Source organism: Alligator mississippiensis, chromosome 1, assembly GCF_030867095.1.
Source record: "Alligator mississippiensis isolate rAllMis1 chromosome 1, rAllMis1, whole genome shotgun sequence".
In the NCBI taxonomy this organism is placed as follows: Eukaryota; Metazoa; Chordata; order Crocodylia; family Alligatoridae; genus Alligator; species Alligator mississippiensis.
Genome location: NC_081824.1, coordinates 273,209,451 through 273,234,967, shown reverse-complemented (window position 1 = coordinate 273,234,967; position 25,517 = coordinate 273,209,451). Strand labels below are relative to the sequence as shown.

The following is a 25,517-nucleotide window of genomic DNA, read 5'->3' as shown; positions in this document are numbered from 1 at the left end:
TATAATAGAGCCATATGAATGTCACTAGACATATCATTTGATCGGAGATTGACGCTTGAGTTTAGGTAAGCATTTGAAAAAGAGCCTGTGAGCCTCTGTAACTGCCTCTCCTACAGCTGCACAACAGGGAAAAGCCCCGGGGGAGAGGGAGCTGGGCACCGCTGATGCTGCCTGTCAGGTAGGTGAGTAATTCTGGGGGGCTGCACACACAGCATGCTGCCTCTGGCCACAGGAAAGTTGAACAACCCTGTCAAGATTACATTTGTGACATTAGGGATGCTTCAAAAGTTTTTTTTTTTTTCCTTTTGGTTTTCACCCCTAACAGTTTTACTTGTTTTTCTCTATAAAAAAAGCTGTTATGGTAAGTAGTACAATAGCTAGATGCAACCACATTCCCGGTCTCTCTCTTTTTTCAAATAGCATATGACACAACCTTTAGTAAAATATAGCTATAGCTTTAGTTACATCATACCAATTAAATACTTGTCATCAAATAACAACACAAGACCATATCAAGGACATTTACAACATTTTTACTATACTATATTGGTCCACTGAAACAAGCAGGCAGTTGCAGGCAACTCTTCCTTTTGCTAGCATCTTCAGTTAAATTTAGTCAGGAATTGAATGCAAGAATGTATTATCTCTATCACAAAGACTAAGCTACCAGCATTTGCTCTTTTCAGTGCAGTTCTTTCAGTTACCAATAGTCTTATTTCTCAGAGTACAGGGAATGCCTTCTATGTTGTAGACACATTATTTGATTTCTCAAACTGTTCAGTTTAGAGTCCTCTTGACAAGTGAAAGTTTAAGTCCAATTTCCTGATGAAGATTTTTAACACCTACATAATTCCAAAACAGTCTTTTTTGGACTCTTTTAATATATAGCAAGTTAGCAAAAAGTTCTCATTTGCATGGGTTCAGGTAGTTCAGTACATTGATGTTATGCCAGATCCGAAACTACTTAACTGCCACACAGGCTAAAATTTATCATTATTTTTGTACTTATCTGCCATCACGAGATATTTCTTGTGTTTCCAGATCCTTTGCAGCCCTTGGAAAAAAAACATCAGAAATTGAATTAAATTTTTTAAAATGCCTCTTTCAAGTTGCTATTTAAACCAGTAAATGTTCTGACATATGCATCTTCATGCATTTAACTGGCTGGTTTAGGTCTTTGTGTATGATACACTTATATTCATTATTTCCTTTCATCTTTCTTCTGGTCTAATCCTTCAAGTAATCCCTACCACAAGGCTTTCCTTGAATCAGATGAGCCCTACTCATTTGAGAGGACTTGTAAGCTGACTATGTAATTAATAAAGTTGTGTTTTAACAGATGAACTTGGTTCCTTAGATTCTAAAGAGTTTCTGTCCCCAGAAAACTGAAGTATTGTCCTAACTTCTAAACTGCTTACAGAAGATGGCAGTATATAGTTGCTACCCAGCAACTTCCCTAAAGGATGACTGGTTACTACTTCTTTCTGAAAAGTAAGTGAAATAAACTACCCAGCTATTTACAGTTAGGAACATAGGAGGGGGCCAGTTAGCTCTCCATTCAGATGATGCAGCTAAGGTTGAGAAACATCAAGGGGAAGAAATAAACTGCAGGATGAAGTGGCCTGGCCAAGTCTTGTTACAATAGTATTAACCCAAATCTATTAATATTTGTATCAGGGCTGTGAATTAATTGCTGTTAATATGTATGATTAGTGCATTAATTGGTTCTTAACTTAATTTTTTTAATGCTTTAATTGTGCACATGGTTTTGGAGCCCATGCCTGGCCTTTGTTCCACTGCCGTCACCATTGCCTCTAGGCTGCCCAGCAGAGTAGGGGTGGCAGTGCAGCCCAGGCATGGGCTTCAGGCTGCTCCAGCAGGAAGTCGTGTGTGCACACAAACACACACACGAGCACTCACAGCATGCATACGGCCAAGAACACAGCCCAGCAGCATGTAGAGCAGCACCCAGCAGGTAAGTCTGTGGAGAGGAAGATAGAGCGGGGAGAGAGGAGTGGGAGAGGTAGATCAAAGCCCCCATGGTGAGGGAGGGAGTGGGGCAGGAGCGGGTTGTGGGATGGAGCTGTGGGCAGCGCATCCGGGGGCACATAGAGAGCACGGCTCCCCGCTGCTGCATACACCCCTGGAGGAAGCATGGAGAGCATGTACCCCACAGATTTTGCTCAGGGTGGAGGAGGGCTGCCTGCTGTGGGCTGGGGCTCTGCACTCTGCTGCCTTTGCCCTGGGAGTTGCACAATGTCGTGTTATGCCTCCTGCCACTGGTGGGCAGGGGATGCGTGGCACGGCTAGTGCACAGCTGGGGCAAAAGCAGCAGGGTGCAGAACCCCAGCCTCCACTGGGCAGCCTGCCTCTACCATGCACACAAATCCAGGGGGGACATGCCCCCCATGCCTCTCTCCTGGAGGTGCACACAATGACAAGAAGCTGCACTGCCCACGTCCCTGGATGATCCACCTGTGGCTCCATCGCATGACCCAACCTGGTCCTGGGACCGCATTCACCCCTGCCCCACTCCCCCACCGCGGAGGAGTTAATCTGCCCCCCTGCTCCTTCCCTCTCCCCCTGTCCCTTCTCCTCCACATCTGGGCACTGCTCTATACGCCAAGCTGCATTCCTGTAGGGTTACCATATTTTGTTTCAAAAAAGGACACCTGTGGTGGGGAGGGGGTAATATGGTTGGTGGGGTAGTGATATGCCTGTGCCCTGCCCCTGCCTCTCACTCCCAAGACACAACTCTACTGCTGCCCCTCAGTACACCATATCCTGCCAGGGCATGTGGGGACTGCCCCATCTGAGGCTTCAAACCCCACACAGCACCACGGCCCTCCACACCTTCACAAATTCCCACACACACTCCACACCCACCCCCCAATCATAAAAAGTACCTGCATAATTTTGCATAACTTTGATTTTTTCTGCGTGTAATTTTAAGTATTTAGCTGTACAATTAAAATCACAATTAATTGTGACTAATTTTAATTGCACAACTAATCAAGATCAATTTTTTAAATCATTTGACAGCCTTAGTTTGTATACCTCAACTGGTAACCTGAAGAGGTTAAGTTTTTGCTATGATGGAAAAATATGGTTTCATAGTAGTTAGGGTCAGGAAGGACCTGAACAGATCATCTAGCCTGACCCCCAAATGGTAATTAGATGTGTGTGTGAAAGTGAATTGAACTATCAAAAGTTTTGTATAAGGAACAGCCTTTCAGATCCTGTTGTGTTATGGTGTGGCCAGTTGCATTTTACAGCATTTTGTCTTTCATCAACTCTTAATGACTCAACAACAAATGCAGTTTTTTTAAACAATTCTTAATCCAAATCAGTAGTTTTCTTCAGCTATTCAAGAGAAAGAAAATATCATTCCCTAATAAATCAAGGAAAGTAAGGAAACAAATATTCTCAACAATATACCACTACTGTGAAAGACCTCAGGGTCACATGTAGCTGGAGTTTCAATAACAGCACTGTGTATAGCTTCCTTTGCTACTAGTAATTACTCCACTGCCAGGTGTCCTAGACCCAGGATCCAGTTCTCCATTGTTTTACTCCCATGGCACCCCAACATAACTTTTCTAAAAATCAATGAGGTTGAAGCAGCGCAAAACTGGAATTATACAGTGGAGATTCAGACCTGATGTTCATCATCAGGTTAAATATGGCAAGCCGTGCCTGATTTTTCAAGTTCCCTGTAGTTTTGCTGAAATATATAGGCAGCAAAGTCATCTAAAACTGGAGGCATTTGTACTGTAAGTTCCAAATCTGTCATACAGCAGCTCATGTAAAGCATCCATAAATGGATGAAATTGGGAACATTTATAATGTTGCAGTACTGAGGCCCATGATACAAAATGCCTGTCATTTGACACCGAAAACTTTAGGCCAGCATCACTTCCCACTTGTATTACTTTTGCTGAATTTATCAAATCGATGCTCATTTTAACATCAGTTTCAATGATCTTTGTTTCACCATTTCTATTTGGCTGTTGGCCACAAGCAAACCAATTGTTACACTGTTGTACTGGTCTGACAATGACTTGCTCAACCCTTATTTTAAAAATGTAGATGTTTAATTATCTTTCCTGTGAAAAAAAAAATTGTGTTATATTCCCCCACGTTTTGTCCTCCAGTGTATCAGAAATGTATGCATAATGTTAGTAGGAAATACCATGTGGATTCACACTTTGAGTTGCAGCAAACAAAACTAGTAGTTTACTTTATATGTCATCAGAAGCAAACAACTATGCATTCTCGGCAAGGTTTTGTTAGATGTAACTGTTTTGGCATGAGCATCCCAACAATTATAAATAGGGACCTACTGAATTCATGGTAGAAGTGGGGTGTGCTGTGATTTCTTTAATTTTGCAGGTTCCCCTGCTCCCCCCCCGGCCTGCTGGTTGGTGGAGAGGCCCCGATTGTAGCTCGCTTCTGATCAGTGATGGGGGTGAAAACTGCAGTTTTAAATATGGTGCCGTTTTTGCTTCCTGTCCCTTGTTGGCTGAGGGGCCCCAGGTGGCCCTGCTGTTTGCTGGCAGGGAGACAAAAACGGCTCCATGTTTAAAAGTGCAGTTTTAGCTTCCCTGCTGATCAGGAAGCAGCAGCAGGGTCCTTTGTTAATCAGTAGCAAGTGGGGGACAAGAAACAAAGTTTGCACAGGAGAACATGCAGTATTAAAAGAGCCACCACGCACTCTATTTCCTCCATGAATTCAGTAGGTCCCTAATTATGAACATCACAAAATACACCAATCACCATTACTAGATAGCGATATCCACAGAAAAACAGCTATCATATGAAAGTATTACTAATGAACACCAGCTCCATCAAAAATCAAACCACAAACCTTGCTGAGATACGTTTCATAATTCAGACAATATCCTGCTTTATCTTCTTGCATTTAATTAACTGATTTACATCAAGTGGAGAGTTTTCTCTTAGTGATGCTTTTGGGAAGACACGTTAAGCAAGGTTAACTTACTCATTTTTTTTTCCAATGCATAGAGTTTCACCTGCAGTCACAATTAACATAAAATATGTAAATTGTTATTACAATTCACAAATAGCATTTTATTTTTTGACCAACAGACTTAATCAGTAGCCTGTTCTGTACCTCTTCATTAATAGTTTCAACACAGTCATAAATAACAGTTCTCACACACATTGCCATCATTACAACCTGAGTTAATTTCTACAACAGAAACTTCAAGCTGGACTGTAAAGTATTCTGCAAAATTCACATTTCTTCTGATCTCAATTTCATTACAAATGATTTTCCTAGCTAATCGAGAATACCAGATTCTCAGTGTGTATCCACTAGGAAATTCCTTCGTATTATTTATTTGCTGTTTAGCACGTAGAAGTCCCAGTCATGCTTCTCAGTTCTGTGTTTCTTTTCTAATATTCTGTTTTGCTGTGAGCTGAGAATATATTCAAAGCTACATAAAATCTTTAAGCTAATTTTCATGCACATAATCAATGTTTGCCTCTTGTTGCCAAAAAACTCCAAAATATTTACAGAGAGCACCTTTCTCCATACCAGAATCAGCTACTCTCGAATATGGCTTGGGCCTTTTGCTGCCTCCAGTTTTCACAAAAGGCCATAGGGGACATATTTTAGATTAGCCTGAAAAATCAGGAACAAATGAGCCCAGTCATTTAATTCTAATGTTGTTTTCTAAAATGGCATATAAATTCTTCATATTGTCAGAAAGTTCTTGACATTTATCAAGAATCTCATTTCTACAGTTGCCATTAATATTTGCTGCAAGAGAAAAAACACATCAGTCCCTTTGAAAATTCTCAAGCCTCATTCATTCCTCTTTCCTCTCGTGTCCAGGAATAGCGCGTCACATTTCGCATTCTAGATCCCCAAACCATTCTCCTCTCTACTAGGAATATTTTTATTTTTTTGCTTCCAATCATATATTTATTAAAATTTGAACTTTTCAAACAAATTTATCTTTGGTCATTCTCATCTATGCCTTAACAATTTACAAGAGACAAGGATTTTTTAGGTTGATTTTTTTATTTGACCAATTGTATAATTGGGGTAGAGTTAGAAAGGCTTTTGAATGTTAGATCTTCCTCAAATCCGTGAAGTAAAAGCCAGCTTAGTAAAAATGTTGGAAAGGGGGTTGAGGGGTGGAATTCCAGGGAACAACAGACAAACAGTTAGCAGAAGAATAGAAGCTAATACTAGAAAGCCAAGACCTATCAAAAAGGAGGAGGGTTATCAATTTACTTCATCATCAGCTCATTTCTACATTCTTGTTAATATTGTAAATAATCCTGCACTGTTTTTCTTAAAGGAATTTAAACTTAACTTGAAGATGAATGAAACCCCTGTCATTATGCCAAGGAAGAGAGAAGCATCATGATTTCTCAGTATACTTTTCCTTTTTTAGGTTTATCTTAGGAACTGTTTTTCAGATCAGTGTAAGGATCTTATACAGAGGAGAGGGAAGGGGAGATAGTATAAAACTGTTGAATGAAGCATATATTTCATGTAGACATTTTTTCAGGATTTTCAGTGTCAGAACATGCATCATTCTCTCTTTCTGAAGTAAAGCCTGAAGTGGTCTGTTGTTTTCCCAAAGGGTTAACTTTTTGGGAAATTTTAACTCAGTATACCCTGTACTGAACTGTGGGATAAACTTATTTACTTCAGCTTTTGCCTAGCTTTTCATTATAACACTTGTATATTTAAGGGCCATATTCTCATCTACATTATAGACCATTGCAACACTGGCAATATAATGGGATGTTGAAGTGGTCCTACAATCATTTACATAGTAATTTATACCCACTCTAAGGCCCTTTTGTGTATCCAAGAAGCAGTAAAGGGGTCTTACTGTAGATGTGAATAAGACCGTATATGTTAATATACCCCACACCTATCTAGTCTGCCAGAATCAAGCTATTTCACCTATAGGTTCAGCAGCAGCATAGCATGAAAAGAAACGTACTGCTTTTACCCCCATTGGAGCAATTTTGCAACTTTGTTCTTATCTGACTTAATATGCATAGAGTTTTGCTCTCTTCTTCTCTTACCATGTTTTTAATCTATTCAAGTAAGGTCTTTTGTATTCGTGGGGTGGAGTTCCTTTGAGCTACATTTTTTACAATTATAAAGCTTCTCAGATAGGTTTCAAGGGATTCCCACTATGTTAAAGGGGATTCAACACAGCCTTTATTTTCTTTTGTTTCAAATTGTAAAATCTAGATAGTTAAGAAATGGAATACCTCCTCCAAGGAATTAGTTATCTGTCTAGCTATAAATAGAATGCTGCCATTGCATGGCTAGAGATATATTCAGAGGTTATAGTCATGTGAGCTTTTCAGAAGTCAAACATAACTCAGTCTAACAGGATTGCTCTTTCTGCACAGAAGAGCAGTGCATAAAAAATACTTCTCTTTAAAAAACATGTCCCTCCAAAGGGTAGCCAAATATAATTATTTCATGTGATGGTGTATAATTGGGTTGACTTGGAATTCCCCTTCTTGTAACACTTTTAATCTGGCCATTACGTTTGACAGGGTAAGGTTAAATCTCCTCCTATCACCAGTTAGGGACTTCTGTTAGGTCTAAGAATAACTCACTCAAAGAGGATGGAAAGTCTCCATTTGGGGCATGCACATTAATTACCATATCAGTCTGTGAATTTATCTGTGCTGGCAGGAGGACATACCTTGCTGCCTTATCAGTATTTCTTGCATATAGTTGAAAATTGAGTTTCTTGATGATTGAAATTGTCATTCACCTTGAATAAGTACATCCTGGTGAAATAAAAACATTCAGAATATCCCCTGCCACCACACTGTTGGATCCTTTTTACATAAGACTCCCTTCTCTCTCTCCTTCTAAAAGAACTAAAATAATACACGTTTCTATTTTAGTAACTAATTTAGTTCTTATCAGATTGTGTGTGTGTGTGTGTGTGCACACACACACATACATACATATACACGCACACTTTTAATCTTGTCGTTACTCATACAGATTCCATTTGAGGTATTAGAGGTAGCTGCTTTATGTTCCAGTGACACTTGTCTTATTTTTCCAAATTTCTTTTGTTTTCTTTTTCTCCCTAGAAGTTATTTTAAACATTCTTTTCCATAAATAGCTGTTTTTCATATTTAAATAAATCAGACTTACAAACAATAGATCCCTATTCTGTAAACTTACACACAGCTATAGGCCAATCCTTCCAGAAACAGAGCAACAGTGTTTTTCGGCACCTCATAGTATCAAGCACCTTGCAGGCTTTATTACAAATATGATTAGTCCTGTTGAAGTTAGAATTATTTGCTGAAATGATTTCTACTGTTTACTTTATCACTGGATTTATCATCATCATCATCATCATCTCCACAGCAAGATTGGAGAAGAAACCTTGGATTTGTGCTGTCAAAACTGGTTTGCAAAGCTAGAGGCCCTGCTATTCATATTCACTTAATTTATCGTTTTAAATATTTCCTTTACAGACTCAGCATGTCTTCAGTTATATTTTGTCTCTAAAACAATTGACCTTTCAAGTTTTATGACTGACAGAGGCTGCTACTTCAAATGAACTCCCTTGGAAAGTCCCACTCTACTCAGCATCAAGAAGGTATGCGAGACAAATTTAAGTAAAACTATGAGTATGGACTGGCATATATTTAAAGCCACTTCAGAAAGAGAATGTTTCAAAAGAGCAACAGCTGTTACATTCAAATTGTTACACGTGGACAAGCTGGGATCACAAACCTAGCAAAACTACCAGTAGCAGTTTTGCTACATTTCTATAGCTCTCAGCTTGTCCACACATAAGTTAGAATGTAACAGCTGGTGCCCTTTTGAAATGTTCCCAATGCACGTGTCCAAACGTTATGTTAGTCCTGTCTAAAGTCTGTAAAGCAGACCCTACTGTCACCCTTGAAAAGCAGAAGGCAAAACTGAACACAGAACTCAAATGAGTAATATAATGGGGACAATAGATTTGACTCGGTTGACTGTTGCCCAAAACCCCTATATCAGGGGTTGGCAACATTTTTGGACAGAGTGCCAAAATCATCCCAACCTCTACCCACGCCTCAATTTGGCATGTCAGAGATGGGGGAGGCTGACCCACACTGCTGGCGGTGGCTGCACACATGCCTCCGGGTGGACGGTGCAGGAGGAGCCAGGGTTATGCTGCCTCAGCCCTGTCTTCACCATGCACTGCAGCCATGTGTGCTCCTGCCGCCACCACAGAGCTGGTTCTGGGGCTCCAGAGCCCAGCACAGCTGTTTGCAGCTTCCCAGCTGCCTTCCACAGCCACCCTGGACTCTAGGCAGCTTTAGCAGGTGTTTGGAAGGCTGCAAACAGCTGTGCCAGGCTCCACAGCCCCAGCACTGGCTCCATGGCTGCTGTGCACATGCCTGTAGGCATACAGCAGGGAAGCAGCCAGAGTTGAGCTGCCCTAGCCCCTTCCCCACCATGTCCTGTGAGTGGTCCGTGTACCCACCACTGCCACAAAGATGGTGCTGGGGCTCTGAAGCCCAGTGCAACTGTGTGCATACTTCTGGCTGCCTTCCATAGCCAGCCAGGGCTCTGGGTAGCTGTAGCAGGTACCTGGAAGGATGTAAACAGCTGTGCTGGGCTCTGCAGCCCTGGTACCAGCTCTTTGATGGCAGCAGCTTCACACATGCCTCTGGGCTGGTGTTGGGAGAGGACCCAGCGTTGCGCAGCCCCAGGCCCCTTCCCAGCCATGCGCAGCCCCAGGCCCCTTCCCAGCCATGTACCCAGAGGTGTATGCTGCTGCAACTATGAAACTCGTGCCAGGGCTGTGGAGCCTCATGACTGCAGCCAGCCTGGGCTCTGGGCAGCAGAGCATGTTGAGTTGGCTTTAACATGCCAAGGAAAATGACCTTGTGCGCTGGGGGGAGGCTGGGTTTGATCCCTGCCCTACGTGGTCATCGCACTAATGCAAAGTATTGCAATGCGAGCAAAAAGCACTAGATTAGTATAAAATATTACTCTTCTGATCTGGCAGAATGTTATACCCACTTTGTGCTTGCATCATTTGTTGCATAAGAAACAGGTCAATGGAACCAAATCCAGATATCAATATGCAGGCTGAGTGGCTGCGTTCCAAACTCTTTGCAGCAAGGAATGCAAAAGGAGTCATAGAACACCGGAAGCTTAAGACTTGGCTCCACTGTCTTAGAGCACTGGTTCTTGATCACTTAAGAGTCGAGGCACCATTTCATCTTTTTTTTTTTTTTTTTAAGTTAGCAGACACCACCCTGGTTGAAAATTACTGTTTTACTACCTCAGCTTACCAGATAATTCCTTATTCAACAGTAGCAGCAGTGCAATTGTTGGGTCTTGTCCACACACGTTAAAAAAAAAAAAAAAAACAACCCAACAAAACCCCAGACAAGTTTGATTACAGTAGAAATGTTCAATTAGCTGCAATAGGATTACTCCTAATTTACACTAGTTAACTCAGATAGGAATGAAGCCTAGACTGCAAAATAAAATAAAGTACTGTTCTACATTTTCTTTTTATGGATATAATTGTTGTGCATGGAGTAAAGGTAAAATACTGAATAAAATTAATTCAAATTGATCTTATTTGTCCTAGATTATGTAACACATTTTTCATCTTTTGGATTTATAGAAAGTAAGAGGTTGTGAACTTTCTGAAAAGGTCTGCTGTATCTGAGTGGGAACAAGACTTGCCATAATCACTGATTTTTTTGTTATTGTTGTTTTGTGTTTTTTATTGTTTTGCTTTTTAAGTTAAGTGTGTACAAATACCATGTGTTCTGACAGTCCTCACATGCCTCCATTTATGGGAAACGCCATGTGGTACCGAATCAGGAAGGGCTGCAGTTAAACTGGGAGCTCCTACCACATTGCTTCCTGATTTGGCACTGGAAGAGTCACGCAGTGCAGTTCCACCTGGCCACAGCAGTGGTGCCTATGCCACAGTAGCCCTAAAGTGGCTTGCGACATCCCTAGTTAGTAGGGCTATGTGAAATGTCACTGGCCATTTCATTCCGACGCTGTTTCGACCATTTTCGAGGTCAAAACAGCAAAATTGGAATGAAACAAAGGCCGTCAAGATAGCCTTGAAACAAAATGAGGCTGGTTGAAACGTTTCGAAAGTCGAAACATTTTGACCATAGGCTGGGGATGAGAAGTCAGTCCAGCTGGACTGACTTCCCATCCCCAGCGCAAGATCCAGCAAGGAGCAGTGAAGCAGCCCAGCTGGGCTGCCTCCTGCCCCCAGCACGATGTAGCGTGGGGGATGGCTGCCTCCCACCCCTGGCAAAATGTAGCGATCTAGCAAATGTAGCGATCTAGCGCTGGGGGATGGGGAGTCAGCCCAGTTGGCCTGACTCCCCATCCCCAGCAAAACCTGAAACAGCATAAAAACAGCCTGTTTCAACAGAAGGGAACAAAACAGCTGTTTCAACTTGAAATTAAATACAAGACGAAACACTATTCCGTTGACCCATCAAAACTCAAGGCGAAATGTAACGGTGCCATTATGCACAGCAGCTCTACTAGTTAGCATCATTGGTCTAGAGGGAATATTCCTTTGTTCCCACAGCATCCCCACACTGTAGCAAACAGTCCCATCTGTAGTAGAGAGGCTAGTCAACATGAGTTGTCCCAGATCTGCATCTCCATTCTTCCCTAAACTCAAATCTAACCTGTTTCTATATTCCCCTGCATAGTGACAGAAGGAACCACTAAAGAGCTGCACTCTTAGGGCAAGATTACACATTGCAATTAGATCATGTTAAGAACACTTAAAACTTGAGTGATGATCACACACCGAGGCTCATTAACAAGTGCTAATTGCCATTTTTAGGCATTTTGAAGTCAAGCCACTTTGTGTGAGGATTATCTATGAACTGTGTTATCTAGATTGAGTTAATTTAACTTCTGGGTGTTCTCCTAAGAAAAAAACCACCGATTTGAAAGACCTCCAGGGCCCCAGGAGTCTGTCTAACTACCATCCAGGACTCTATGGCCCTGGCAGCTGGGAAGAGTCAGACAACAGGTAGGGGATGGGGTGGGTAAGGGTAAAGGGAATAGGGAAGGGAGAAAAAAAAAGGGATGAAGCGGGTAGGTGCTTCTGGGGGAAGAAATGAACGGGGCAGGACTGGAGTGGGGAAGAAGAAGGTAGAGGGAAATGACTGGGAAATGGGAGCTGCTGAGATGCTACTTTCTCTGGCCCCCAAGATTTCCTCCGTGACTTTGAATTTGCCCCTTCCACCCCCAGATAGCTCCTATGCCATCCAATTGCCACCTCCATCCCTGTCCTGCTGCCCTGATCAGCCCAAGATTGGTAGAGGTGCTGGTGAGATGTTTCCCTCTCCCTGCATGCTCCTGAGGTTCCTGCAGAGCACAGTGCCCCTGTATTCCCAGATTCAGCCTCTACCAGGCTCTGCAACTAACTGAAGGGGAGAGGGCAGAGAGGGCAAGGAGCTATCAGGTAGCTCTGGGGCCTGGTGGGGTCCGGACATAGGTGTGTGGAGATGGCCCAGGCTACAGGGAGCCCAGAAGCAGGCAGGGAGGGGAAACCCCCTTGGCTGTTGCCACTAAGAGTGCTCTTGGGCTGACTGGGGTAACAGAGCAGTGATCCATGGGTGAAAGGGCCAGTGAGAGGGTGGGTGGATGAACCAGGGGCAGCTGGGGATTTGGGGATATGGAGGGAGCAATCCAAGTAGTATGGAGGGCACTTGCTAACTCTAACATGTAATCTCACCCTGCAGTGCTAAACCCTTTTGATCTTAAATCCTCTTCTGTGCTTCATTATCTACAATTCAGCATTAAAAAACTGGAATGCATCTGGGAACAGTGTCCCTTAAAAAAAAAATTCTTTAAATCAGGATATATGAAGCCTCATGCAATTTCCTTTCAGCCCACTGAAATAACATAGACATTTCTTTCCAGTCTAGAGAGCTTTTCAAAGTCCGGTGGACTTTCTTCTTTTAAGTTGGTATGGAATGACAATTACAGCAGAGTTTGGAAACACCATCACAATTAAAAGAAAAATAAGAACTTCCACTACATATACGACTATTGCTCAGAAGAAATCCTTATGGCTCTCTTTTCCTGTCAAGTAGGGCAGTATGTCTGTACAATTTTACCCAACAGAAAATGCCTCTCTAGATCAGCAGCACCAGAAAGTGGCAAAACAATCAAAGTGTGTTAGAATGACTAGCCAACACCTGAACTCAGACACTGCACCAAGGAGAAAAGACTGTACGTGCAACATAAACAATAGGAGCATAGTCAGGGAATAGATGGCTTGTTAGGAAGGCAGCTAGTCCTCTTGTAAAGAAAGTACCCATTAGTGTTTCAGTACAGTGGAGGAAATAGGAGGAAAACAGCACTTAAAACATAGCTAGAGTTTCATCATTTTCACAAAAATTTGCAGTGCGCATGAACTCATTAATTAATGAGTTTGCCTATCTTTTCATCAAAAGTTCATTGAAACTTAATTTCAGAATATACATTGTAGCTGATTCCAGTGTTGGGGAGAAAAATCAGAGCAATAAGTCATTTAAAAGTAACAGAGAAATCCATTCATCATTTGATAGGATGGGATCCTGCCTGTAGCTTCTGTGCACATTATAGCTATGAGAGTAAAGTACTTCCTTTACTTAATAAGCCACAGTTATTAGATTTTAACAAGCAATTGATAACAAATTATTATTGAGCAAATGTCACCGCTGTTTCTTTTTGAATAGTTACATTCCTTTTCAATAATTTTATTTAAAAAGTTTAAGACAGGCAAAATCCAAGTTCCATGTTTTGGCAGACAGGAGGTAGTTTTTGGTAGTAGTAGCTGTTAAAAATTCACTGTTACTAGAAACATTCCCACCAACAACCTCAGTCACCAGAATATCTGTGAGAACCAAGTGTAAAAGCAACAGGAAAACAACCTAAACAAACTCGTTGGATTTGACCAAATATTTACTGAAATAGTTTTGAGACATCTACTAAAGGACAGATTCTCACACTCTTAAGACATTGTTACATGTTCATTTTAGGTGGCTTCTGGAGCTCTTAACCCCTGGATTGACCACACATTAGCATGTGCAACTAGTTTGGAGCACCCTGTAGGCAGCTTAAAGTTACATCACACTAGGGCACACTTACCTCTGAACCATGTTACCCAGCACATTACACTAATGGGTAGCTACAAATTACTATAAACCAATCTTCGCACCCCCGCTGGCCTGGATCGGGCTCCCCTGCCCCCATCTCCCACAAGGCTGAATCAACCCACTGCCCCCCCCCCCCCCCTGCATCTCCCTGGACTGGGTCTGCCTTCCCCCCCCATCCCCTCCCTCCAGATCCTCCCCTTCCCTCCTCAACTTACTTTTGGGTGCTAGAGCTCTCCTGGGGGAATCAGGTAGACAAGGGGAGCCTGCCTGCCCAGCCACTGCAGCTGCAGCCCTCTGGGCTGGGTGGGTATGGGGGGAGTCCCAGGAGTAAGGGGAAAGCCTGAAATGTGAGGGGAGGAGGGGGGTGGCATTCTTATTTTTCAGTCCTCCCTGCTGTTTTGTACACGTGACTGCTTCAAACTCAAGCTAGCATTAACATCGATCAACATTTGAGCAGATCAAAGTGCAACATGTAACCAGGCCCTTACACTGGATAATACTGTATTTCAGATGATAGCTTGGGGATGAGTTGTACCTGTGATCCTGCAAATCTCTTCCATGTGCACTTTTCCCCCCCAAGGTCTCTTACCTGCCCTTCTCTCACAGCTGAACTTCATGAATTCACATTTGAATGGCTAAAGGCCCCTATTCCTTCTGTGCATACTTTCACGTGAACAGAATGAGCAGACCACCACAAGAGTAGCCCCGAGGGAACTGTATTTTTCTCTCTTTGCTCTACAACTCAGACTAAAACAGCTCCTTCCAAATATTTGTAGAGTCCATTCATACAAATGAGCACAATAGAAGGGATTACAGGCAACCCCTGCTTAACGTGGTTTCACTTAGCACTATTTCGCTATAGTGCTCATTTAAAATTAATACCTAATTTCACTTAGCGCTAAGCCAGTTTCGCTATAGCGCTCAGTGAAGCGGCAGCGACGGCAAGAAACGGTGAGTGGTAGCAAGTGGGTGGACTCCAGCAGGGGCCAGGGCAGGGCAGCAGGAGCAGGGAGGAGTGGGGAGAAGCAGTGGCAGCAAGAAGCAGCAAGCGGGGGGCAGGCATGAGTGCAGGGCCCCTGCCAGAGTGCCAGAGCCAGCAGGAGCGCAGGCCATGGGCTGGCACATGGAGTGGCCAACAGGCAGGCAGAGGGGTGAGGAGAGGTGGTGGTGATGGTGAGAAGCTACGGTAAGAAGCAGCAGTCACCAATTATTTCTATTTATATTAATGTCTGGGGAAAACAAGTTTTGCTTAACGTGGTTCTGCTTAATGCTCAATTTTCCCAGAACCAATTAAGACCGTTAAGCGGGGGTTGCCTGTAATAGAAAAGTCGTACCCACCTGGGTCTTGCCTTAAAGCACATGGGAGCCCAGCTTGCTTAGCCATCCTGCAAAGCCTTTGTTTCAGGCCCACGTCACTGTGGTGTTCTTTGCCTCTCTCAGTAACCCATCACTGATATCCAGATACTGGCCACTTACTTCACCCACCTCCCCCTTCCTCTCCAGGCTGCACTTTTTAATAGTTTAATACCCCATTGCTCTTATGGCCCTAGGTTAGAAAACAAAGCTATCAATATGCAGTGCCATAACCAAGTTGGCATTTCCCAATTAATAATGCTACCATTGCTCTTTTAAGGACCTTTGATATTTTCCTTGGAAATATGTTATCTCATTGTTTAGTTTCCTGCTTGCATGTCCCTTTGCTTTAACTACATGAAATTAGACATGATAAGTCAGGCAAGCAAACTGAGGAAACTTTAGCGTTTATAAAAACAAATGCAGATAATATCTCCCTTGCTGTCTGTATTCCAAAAAATTCTTCCACTGAAGACAGTGGAAGCTACTTGGAGTTGAGGTGCTACTTAACATGACTAGTAACATTAAAATATAAGCCCCTTCTAGCAGACTGTTTACTTTAACTAGTGTAATAGCTTAAATATTTTGTAACTGAATGATATTTGATGCCATCATAGATGCCAAAAGGAATTACTTAACTAAAGGCCTTGTTCTAGTGCCACCTCAAAAACAGCTTCTTTTCCACTGTATTCAGGAAGATTGAGAGGAGGCTTGGCTGTAGCACTGGGCAAAATGGTTCTCAATCTGTTCATGAAAAAAAAAAAAAAAATAGCTCACAGATAATGCCAGTTTATTATAGTTCATTTCTTAATCTCCTTCATTCTGCATCATTAAATTTATCCTGTTCACCCTCAGGATGAACCTTTTTTTCTCCCTTCTATGCCTAACAGGCCAGTTGGAGACCTCATTTAATCCTAAAGAGCAAGAATGTTAATTGGGTTGAGAATGGTAATGATGCATTTAATTCCCTCATATATGAAGTGCTCTTTCACCTTTCAGAACATCTCTCTGTACCTGCATCAAAGAACTGAGGCTTGAATTAATATTTTGGGGTCTTCTAATATCATTTCTTTATTGCATCTGCCTGCTGCTATGATCCATTACCAGTCCCAAATACATATAGGTGAACCAAACTTACTCCCTTCAGTATTTCCTTTCATCCTATTACTGCACAGGAGCAGATGTACAGTAGGATTTATCAAAATATGAAGGATTATCTTTGATATTCAGTTCCCAGACTTAGAGTGAAATCAACTCCACGAAAATCAACAAGATTAATCATCTCCATTCTTGCTGATACCTCAGTCACCCTTAAATTTTAGAACTGTATTTGAGTCTCCAGTAGTTTTAGGTGCCAGTGAAGGCTAGTTCTAATAATACCTTCTATTATATAATAACACTTGCAATTAACAGTAAATACTAATGTATAGGATTGACTAACCTGTTCTACAGCAGTCTTTTAAATCACAGAAATAAATATCCCCATTTTACAGACACATTGATCAAGCAATTTGCCCAAAGGCCTCACATCAAGTCCCTGTCAGAATGAGGATTAAAACAGAAAAAAAAAAAGCCTTCTGGGCTTATGCTTTGTCTACTGTACCAATAGTTCTTATCAGCCTATTTTTGTAAGTATCGCCAAGCAACCCCCACAAATTATGCCATTACCAATCGTTTCTCACATTTCTTTAGATTCACATAATCACACACACACACACACACACACACCCTCATCAATAAACTAAGTGACTGTGGCATTGATGCCTGCACAGTTGGATGGGTAAAAAATTGGCTGATGGGTTGTGGATGGGTTGGATGGGTTGTACTCGGCCTGGCGAGATGTGAGCAGTGGGGTACCACCCCAGGGCTCAGTCGTCGCGCCCGCACTGTTTAACATCTTCATCAGCAACTTGGATGAGAGGGTGGAAAGCACGCTGACCAAGTTTGCTGATGACACTAAGATGTGGGGCGAGGTGGACACGCTTGAAGGGAGAGAGAAGCTGCAAATAGATTTACATAAGACTACAACTGCAAACAGACTACAAAAGTGGGCAGACGAGAATAGGATGGGGTTCAGCATAGACAAATGCAGGATGCTGCACCTTGGGAGAAGAAATCCACAGCATACATACAGGCTGGGGAGTTCCCCTCTTGAAAGCACAGAGGCAGAAAGGGATCTTGGAGTCATTACTGACTCCAAGATGAACATGAGCTGCCAATGCCAGACCGCAGCCAGCAAGGCCAGTCATACCTTGTCATGCATCCAAAGGTGCATCTCAAGCCGGTCCAGAGAGGCGATACTCCCCTTCTTTGAGACTTTGGTCAGGCCGCAGTTGGAGTACTGCGTCCAGTACTGGGCACCACACTTCAAAAGGGATGTGGCCAGCCTGGAGAGGGTTCAGAGGAGAGCCACCCACTTGGTGAGAGGGCAGCAGGACAGGCCCTATGAGTAGAGACTGAGGGACCTGAACCTGTTCAGCCTCAGCAAGAGGAGGCTGAGGGGGGACCTGGTGGCTGCCTACAAGCTCATCAGGGAGATCAACAGCAAATAGGCAGAGCCCTATTCTCCCCAGCACCTGGGGTGATGAGGAACAATGGTAATAAGCTGATGGAGAATAGGTTTAGGTTAGAGATCAGAAGGCAATATTTTACAGTTAGGGTGGCCAAAATCTGGAACCAACTTCCCAAGGAAGTGATCCTTACCCCAGAATTACCTTGGGCAAATTCAAGAGGAGTTTGGATGATCACCTGTCTGGGGTCTTGTGAACCCAGCATTCATTCCTGCCTCTGGCAGGGGGTCAGGCTAGATGATCTGTTCAGGTCCCTTCTGACCCTAGCTATTATGAAACTATATAAAAATCATATGGTGGGTCTCCCTGAATAACTTTTGAAAATAGTGTCATTTCATGTCTTCAATAGAAGAACTATAATAATATGGTCTTGCAATTTTAAGACTTTTGATTTTGGCCAGGAAGTGCTAAGAAACTCCCTCTGATAATGCCACCTGAAAGCAAAAATGTTACACTTTCTAGGCATAGAGCTAGGTCTAACTCCTGCTAGGCTGCGCCCCCCCCCCCCCCCCATGTCTCCAATCCCTTCCCTCCACCCCCCTCCCCCACCATCTTTAAGATGCATCACTTTAATATTAGTTTATCAGAAAGATTACCCCGACTACAAATCCTCCTGCCTTCTCTGATGTTGGAGATGATAGAGGGAGGAAAAGCGGGTGAAGAGCTGCCTACTTCAGCCCCAGTACAATCAGGGATTTCCATGCACTGGATAAATTTTCAGCTGCTCCATTTTAGCAGTTCTCCAAGTCCTTTGTACCAAGAGGCCACCATTATTAACATATTAAATATGACTTTAGCATCAAAAGACAGCAATAGTCCTTGTCCTGGTGACAGGCAGTATCATTTGTAGTTTTCAATAATGTGTGGCCCTCCAAGAGTAACAGAGTATAGCACCAGTCTTCAGACTGTCACCTACATTGACCTCAAGAAAGCAACATTTTGTTCCTGAGGTGTAGTTTAGGCTTCTTGCCAGACATATTTTCAAGTTTTCTTACTGTGTACAATGAACACACTTTGAGTAGGCCTTTCTCTTCAGCCTGCTTCTGTAACTCCCACTTGGCAGTACTGGGGATTGAATTGTAAACTCTTACATGAACAGAATCTGTAAATTAGCCCACTCAATTTGTTAAGCTCCTGTGTCAGCATCCCTACTTCGAGAACCTCTAATTTTCATTTTTGGAAGAATAATGTATTTGGTCTGTATTGTATGATTCTGGCTCATGATTGTATCTCTCCATGTCCTACATGATGGATGTGCAACACAGGCCTTACGCTGCAAATATATTACTTGACAACTGAAACATGCATAAATATAACAAATAGCATAACAACATACACAAATCAATTAATCTGTACCCAGCATGCAGTGTTAGCACCTTGTTCCGTTTGCAGACAGGACTTCTTGATCATTAAGTACAGGGTCTCCCTCTAATCCTCTGAGACCCTGTTTTCCTCCTCCCCCCCCCTAAAAATATAACCCAAACAGGAGATGTTGCTGTAGACCTTCATTCATTTTAATAGCCAATCAAGCCAGCTTGTATTTTAAAAGTGACAAAATTATAAAATATTCTGTTCTAGTTCTTTACAACTTGAAAGATTCTTCTTATTCAATTGCTGAATGTGACAAAAAAAATCAAAATAATAAATCTTTTGAATTATAGTAACATAGCTCATCATTAGCTCCACAAATCTTTTGTAAAGTCTACCTTGTCATTTCAGAAATTCTGAGTTTGACCTAGTCATTGGAGCTGTTACTATGCCAATGACTGAAACCTGATACGTGGAAAAATTATCCAGCATTTATGATAGATACTGGTATTTCAATCCAGGCTCCCAGACGATGAATTAGTTTCTTAAAAAGCGTACACAGCAGTTAAATTTAGAAGAAGAATTTTAACTAGTTGCCAAGTTTTCATCTGAAGGTCATTTATAGATTTTTTTTCCCCCAGCATAAAATAGACACAGACCTCACTAGCCCTTCAGCTTGTGCATATTTCTGTGTGTAACTTTTAAAAACATCATTTCTTGTATTAATCTCATACTGAATAATTTAGTGAAGACAAGTTATTCATGGGCAAAAATACCAAAATTATTCAATAAGCTGCCAGTACCGTATCTTTTAAAGTAGCTCTGTTTTCATTAACAGATAAAATAAAACTTCTGTACAAGATTATTACTTGGTTTGGTTTTGTTAGAAGAAACATCAAAGATGTTTGAAGAAAATGTCAACCAGCCACATAGATTTTCTCATCTCTTCTCATATGTGTGACTACATACATAAATCCATAAAAATAATAGTAAGCGTTAACAGCATGAGACAGCAAGATCGAGATAATCTGCACTGTAGAAAAACAAAATATGGCTGTATGGCTATGTGTTCTGAAGCCTGCTAAATATTATATCATACCACAATATAAGACGCCCAAGGGCTTCACAATTTTAATTGCATTTTAATGATGGCAACTCTGTTCCATTATGCTCTCTGTTCTTTTCAGAGAAAAAGCATTTCAGACTTTAAAACTATATTGAGGTTCTTCCCACCTTCAATACAGATAGGAATGATGGGTGTATCCAAAATTCTGACATCAGAGAGTTTGGGGTGAAGGAAGACTGGATGAACATAAGCATTATATATAAAAAGGAATAAACAGGAATAAAAAACTAGAAGACAATATCACAACAAAAAGGCACATACTTGGAATTTTTTTAAAAAGAAGACATACATTTCTATTTGAGTATTGTATCTTTATGCTATTTGTCTCTAAATACCCATAAAAGCTGTTGTGTAACATGGAAAAGACTGGCTGTCCATCAAAACTCCTCAGCATAATTTGCCCTTTCCATGATGGAACATGGGGAACAGTCAGGTAGGATGAATCAACATCTGAGGCTTTTGAGATTTGAGGTGGAATCAAGCAGGGCTGTGTCCCTGCCCCAATCCTGTTCAGGATTTTATTTTCTCTTCTGCTGTATGCTTTTGGCACCACCACTGAAGGAATTGATCTACATACATTCAGAAAATTATTCAACCTCACACACAGTGAGGAAAGTTTTGATTCATGAGCTTCTGTTTGCTGATGATGCTTCATGGATAGCCCACACAGAAAGTGACCTACACAGCTGCATCGGTTGCTACACACGTCTACCAAGGGGTTTTACCATTAAATCAAGACCACCAGTGTTATGGGCCAGAAAACACTGATTCACCACTAGTGATCACAATAAATTAGTTAAATCTTATTGGATGTTGTAAGTAAATTCATTTGCCTTGGCTCCATTGTTACCAACAGGCTGTCACTTGAGGCTGAACTGAATACCTGTATTTACAAAGCATCAGGTAATGTGAGCATGCTGACAAAATGAGGGTGGAACCATAACAAACTGACTGTTAAGATCAAGGTCAAAATAGATCATGTCTATGGCATTAACACTGCCCCCCCCCCCTTTTTTTTTCCAGCTGTGAATCTTGGACCACATACTCTACTTAATAAAAGCACTTCAACAGCATCCACTTACATTGCCTTCACCTCATTCTAGGAATTTCCTGGTGGCACAAAGTTGCCCACGCTCAGGTGCCCACATTCTGAGAATCCATTCTCTTCTCAGTCAACATTAGTTTTGATGGCTCAGTCATATGCGGAGAATGGATGATGGACATATACCCAAGGATCTCTTGTATGGAGAACTCTTTAGAGGAAGAACACCATGTGATGTCTCCATTAAGATGTCCTTATCTCCATTTCAAAGATGTTTGCAAGAGTGATATGAAAGCAAAGAACAAATGACTAGGAGAAGATTGATGAGAATCACAGAGCTTGGAAACAGCCTATTAAGTATGGGATGAAGGCTTTTGAAGAAAAAAAGAGCCCAACATGCAGAGGAAAGAAGAGAACTCAGCAAGAACCCTGCACTACATTCAAGATTGTTAGATATGAACTTCATATGATAAGTGCAGTAGGGACTGTCTTTCAGGAATTGGACTCTACAGCTGCACTTACAGATGTTCAATGAGCTGATACCTCACTCAGCACAAATCTTTTGTCTCACAAGACAGATGCATGCTACTGCTGCTACTACTACTATTATTGTGTGTCTTTATGCTGTTTTGTCTCTATAATCATAACAGACCTTATGGTTAATTAGAGAGAACACCCATCAACAACAAAATACAGACTTAGAAAAATAAATGGTAGAAAAAGAAGAGTTTACTAGTTACACCATTGAGGAGAAGCCATCAGAATAATCAAAGTAATCAGCCATCAGAAGAATGGTATCCTACAATTTTCTTACTTCCATCTTATGGAGCATGCACTGTCATTAGACTTCCATGTTTCTCATCATGCCTTGTCAGAATTTAGGGCTACCTTAGTGGCTTATATTTCCCACTTTCTCTCACTTCCTTATTTCTCCAGGAGATTGACTGTAATGGCCATATTACACTGAGAGCTGAAAAAATGTTGATCGGTGTTAGTACTAGCTCAGGTTTGGAACAGTCACATGTTTAGACCAGCAGAGACCTGGAGGACTGAAAGGTGAGAACCCACCCCTCCCATTCTGGGCTTCTCACCTGGCCCCTACCCTCTAGGGCTCCACCTATTCCTCTCTCCCTGGGGCTCCCCACTCTCCCCCAGGCACACAATCATGCAAGCAGTGTAGTGGCAGCTAGAAGTCAACACTGCCCTATACATCCTGCTGTCCCAGATGCTCAGCTGCCTTTGTTATTACCACATAATGGGAGAAAATCAGAGGCATATTTCCTGGCCTTCTGAGAGTCTTATAAGTCTGATATCACATAAGTGTTTTATTTTGAAGTATGTGAACAGCACAGAATCTCGGGAGGAGGGGGGGGGGAAGGAGGAGGAGACTGCAAAAGGGAACTAGCCAAACTCTGTAACCTCTAGGAGCAGCTGTAAAAGTAAGCAAAGCAGGGCCCTTCAGGTATTTAGGCTGCCTATACACATGCTCTTTGGCATTCTAATTAGAATATGTTGGTGAAGACTTGAATAATTGAGTCTGCTCCATGTTCTAATTAAAATGCTCCAATGTCACTACAGTGTCACATGGATAAAGCCACGAGCATTTTAAAATGGCTGGGGGCGCTTGATCTAAACCACATTGAATGAGGTTTAGGTAAAGCATCCCATGGCCATTTTTAAGTGTGCAGGGGCTTAATACATGTGATGGTAAGGCATTTTAGTTAGAGCAGCTGTCCAGGAGCTGTTCCTCACTGCCAAGTATGTGTATAGGCAGCCATAGAGCTCTTGGTACAATTTTAACTAGCTTTTCTGTAATTTGTTTGCTTTCTCCCTCTTGGACTTTTCACTTCCACTTCACTTTGTACCTGCTCTTCTTTCCCTCTTGTGACAGCTGAAAATGATGTCTGTGTGATAAAGGTGCTTGCTGAAGGCTCTATGAAGATTAGACCAAGTGTTTTTTTCTGTATTTGTTTAGATATTAAGCTATATGTTGTTGATAAGAGCCTAATTAAAGTTTAAAATGTAGTAAAGCCTTGTATGAAGTAAGGCCTAGTAAATTTAGCAATACTTTAAAGTAGTAAGGTCCCGTGGAATAGTTAAAATTAACCTTATCAAAAGAATGCAAGGCTTGTACTGCTATTGGTCAGGCTAAGGACAGTTGAAGTAAAAAGAATGAGTGCTTGTATGTTATCAGTACCATTCAGAAGCTATAAATTGGCTGGAATATCTGGAAATCATTCTGAAGGAAGATACAGCTCTGCGAAAAGGATTAGTTAGCTGCTGGCCTGGATGAGTGGGCCTATGGACCTCAAGGAGCCCAAGGATTGAATACCAGGGTTCTTCCCAGTACTCCTCGGACAGCGCTGATTGGGGACACCTGACTTCGCTGAGCTTTGCAGAAGAGAAACTTGTTGTACATCAGGCATCAGAGGGGACTGCCAATAAGTTGCCGATGTGAATTATTATTGTCTGTCTGTTGTTTTGTTATCGGTGTCTAGTCGTGTTTTTGTTAAGTCAATAAACCTCTTACCTTTCTACCCTCTGCCACACACTCAATCCCAAACCCTCCGCAGGTGGCTGGGACACCTCTTCTCTACCGCCTAGTTCTCCCTACATTTCTCTTCAATATCTCCGTTTCCATTTAACTTTTCTTTCCTTGTTGTATATCCTCTTCTAATTTCTTTGTTTTAAACCACTTCCCACCTCTAAAAGGTTGATCTAGCAGATTGTTCATTCTACTAGCTTGTTACATACCATTTTTCTACCCTGCGATTGTCTACTTTTCTCTTCCCATTCTCCCACACTGTCTACTTTTCTTATTGGTCCCTACATATTACCATCATGAATATGACTAATAACATATACTTTTTCATCCAGGCAGTCCATTTTTCTTTAGTGTCCCACCCCCATTTTATTAGATGTTAATATGCAGTCTACCACCTTTATATTTCTTTCAAAGGAATTTGGAACCACTCAAATACCTGAAACACATGGCTAACTGTTAAGCCTGCGAGTAGTCCCATTGACTACCATGAAATTACTCTGATACTGAAATTCACACATGTAACTTACTGTTTAGCTAGATCAATGCTTTGTCAGCTTTTCCTGTTTGCTTTTGCATTTATTTTAGACCTCATCTAGGATATAGAAGCTAATTGAAATGATGGTGCCTCCAAGTCCTGTAGTGTTTCATGCCATCTGTTTCAAAAGATGAAACTTTTGGACTGCTGTTGCTATATTAGTTGGTCACCTTTTTAATATGAACTGAACATTGAGTATGATGTAATTATTTAATGTACTGTATTTTAATTAATATAATTAAATTACATTAAATGATACAAAATAAAACACACCATGCTATACACAAAAATATTTTGAATTATCTTGGTCTCTATTTCCATTGTTAAATGTGAAAAAAAGTCACAAAACAAGCATTAACATAAACAGGTTTTTTATAATCATCCATCTAATCCCTTTGTTATATCATGTGCTTTTCAAATAAATTTCTATCATGCAAGTTACTGTTTCTAAGGGAATTTGACAGTTATTGGATGCCATTCTCCACTGAGTAGGATGGATACCAAAAATAAAGAGTAATGACTCAGTGCTTACCTATCATGACTCCAGAGTCAAAATGGTAAATATCTAATAATCTTTCCCTAAGTTTTGTTTATTTTTGTCTCTATTATCACAAGCAGTGAGTTTCTAAACACTGAGCTATACTGATATTATAGTAAGTTTAATACTATGTATTTTAAGGACACACACATATGAGAGGCTTTGGTAATGCTCCAATTGAAGTCAATGAGAGTAATCTAAGACCCCTTATATCTTGCATTTTCCTTGGACCATCATGGCTACAATATTATAACACTACCATAATTCTTAAGATGTAATTTAAGCAAGTTGTTATTTCCAGGATGTCATGGAATGGTGTCCC

The 25,517-nt window shown here is 41.5% G+C and overlaps 1 long non-coding RNA gene across 6 annotated transcripts in view; it reads left to right on the top strand.

The window, feature by feature from the left end:
- LOC106739098 (uncharacterized) overlaps positions 1-24,949 on the top strand; it is a 35,453-nt gene extending 10,504 nt beyond the window's left edge. For 2 of the 6 annotated variants that reach the window (XR_009459039.1, XR_009459037.1), the window contains 3 exons: positions 117-1,491; positions 8,509-8,633; positions 21,559-24,949. This is a non-coding gene — a long non-coding RNA (uncharacterized LOC106739098). The remainder of the gene's footprint in view (positions 1-116; positions 1,492-8,508; positions 8,634-21,558) is intronic. The other 4 variants (XR_002086665.2, XR_009459040.1, XR_009459038.1 and 1 more) reach the window with 4 other exon arrangements.
- The last annotated feature ends 568 nt before the right edge of the window (positions 24,950-25,517 follow it).